Raw genomic sequence first — 2,500 nt, 5'->3', positions numbered from 1 at the left:
TTCTTTCAGTTTCTGTCTACCAAATCCACTCACAAGGCTTTGGTCGGCCTGAGGTTATAGTAGAAGACACTTGCCCCAAGGTGTCACGCAGTGGGGCTGAACCCGGTCCATGTGGTTCGTAAGCAAGCTACTTACCACACAGCTATTCTGAATTCAAATGCCGCCGAGGTGAACTTTGCCTTTCGTCTTTCTGTTTTTGATAAAATAAAGTAACAGTTAAAATTGCTGGCCGTGAGCCCAAATCAGAAACCAAAAGTGACATACTCGCAGAATCGTTAGAATAGGGGGAAAACGCCTTGTAGTATTTCTTCCGATTCTACAATTTGAGTTCAAATCCCATGTAAGACAACTCTGTTTTCCTCCTTTCTGGGTCAACTAGCCCCTTCCCAAAACATTTCAGGCCTTGTACCTATAGCAGAAAAGATTATCATTATAATTAGTAGTAGTAGTAGAAAAACTAATAGTAGAAGGGATTATTATTATTATTATTATTATTATTATTATTATTATTATTATTATTATTATAAGCCATGCGCGCTGACCACTAAACTATGAGCGAGGGGGCATGACATGGTGGTTAGTGTGTTGTACTCACGATCTAGCGATCGTGATTTCAATTCCTAGACCGGGTGGTACACAGTGCACCTGTTCAGACAACTTTTGATTGGATGGAGGGAGTGAGCTAATGTGCGGCACGAACATTTGATTACTATAAACAAATCTTTTGTGCAGGTCGTTAGGCAAAAGCTGAACGCTTATACGTCGTCTTCGACAGAAGAGTTCATTATTATTATTATTATTATTATTATTATTATTATTATTATTATTATTATCATTATTAAAACTGCAAGCCGTTACGTTCTGAATTCATGTTCCGCCGAGATCTTCTTTGCCTTTCGGGATCGATGAAATAAGTACAAGTTGATCATTGTGGTTGATGTAATCGACTATCCCTCTGTCCCTAAATTTCAGATATTATGCCTATGCTAGAAACGATAGCAATTATTATTATTATTATTATTATTATTATTATTATTATTATTATTATTATTAAACTTCGTTGTCTTCATCAGCAGCATCGACGTTACGGTTGGTACTGTGATGTGAAGATGGTATGATACTTTCAGCAATGCTAGTTTGCAAATACCTTTATGATTTCCATTTTAAAAAATTGCTTTAGTTTTTTTACTTATCACTAGCCCTATTTACTTCAATACCCTCGAGAGAGACATGCGCATCGCAACGTTTCCATTATTTCGTTCCTCCATCTTCACGACGACATATGTTTTGTTAAAACTGTGTATTTATATAATGTATGTATGTATACATATTTATGCAGACATACACACAGTGTATATGTACACACACATACACACACACATGCATATATAATTTGAGACGCCATGACTACATAAAAAAAAATCAGTATTAAAAAGAAAAGAAGTGTTTCCAATTTCCTTTGTTTCTTTTCATTTGTTCATTTTCTTTCCCGTTCATCCTCTTTGACCTTTTGAAATGTAAAATAAAGAGAACCAAGACTGTTTAAAAGAGAAGATAAAAAAGAACAAACTGTCTTTCTGTCTAATGTAATGATGTACAGCAAATCTTACAGCTTCTTCGTATTTAAAATATCAAAAGCAAAATCAAGATGTCTTTCTTTACATACCAACATTCACCCATCCCTACCAAAGAAAAAAAATATTTAAAAAAAAAACATACCACACTCAAAGATAGAAATTTCAAAGGATTTTTTATTTTCCAAATTTTTTTTTAAATGCTTTTTTTTTTTTTTTTTGTCGGTTCTCAAATTTTATATTGGTTAAATTGGGTGTTTTCTTAAACCGAAATTGATTGATAAAAGATACGAAACTAAAAATGGGACATGAATTGTTTTAAAGACGAAATATATAAAATGTTTTGACTAATTCGGATATAATTCCAGTTTTTTTTTAATATTAAAAAAACATTTTTTAGCGATATTCGATACGATTTCAAAATAAGTACTGTTTGTGTGCGTCACCGAAGACTAAATCATAAAATTAAATTCGGTAATATTCCTGAAAATTAACATTTATTCGTTTAGTGCAGAATTTAAGTCAAAAGCGGTTAGGTATTTGATATTAAAAACTGTTGAGTGGGTGCAAGGGCTGCTGTTGTCTTTTATATTTTGTTTCTCTGAGAGGGAAGTGTTAGAGAAAGACCGAATGATAGAAGTCTGAATAAACGAGCGAACGAGGAAGTTATCAACGCAGACGTTTGACTTGTTAGAAATAGCGTAACGAAAGATATATTGAATAACGTCGTCCTAGATTCACTACAGCCGAAAGAATAAGACGAGATGGTCATTGCTAGAGTGTCTTTGACTATGAGTCATTATTCAAGGGCTGATCTAGGAATGAAAAAAATAAAAAAGATTTGTTTCCGTTTTGAAATGTTTGCAACTTTTTTCTCTGATTTCGGTTTATGAAAAACATCTCAGACTATTATTAAATTTTTTTTA

This window comes from Octopus bimaculoides, chromosome 2, assembly GCF_046866305.1.
Source record: "Octopus bimaculoides isolate indiv1 chromosome 2, ASM4686630v1, whole genome shotgun sequence".
NCBI classification, from domain to species: Eukaryota; Metazoa; Mollusca; class Cephalopoda; order Octopoda; family Octopodidae; genus Octopus; species Octopus bimaculoides.
The sequence above is the reverse complement of the archived record's forward strand: the minus strand, read 5'-3'. Positions refer to the sequence as shown.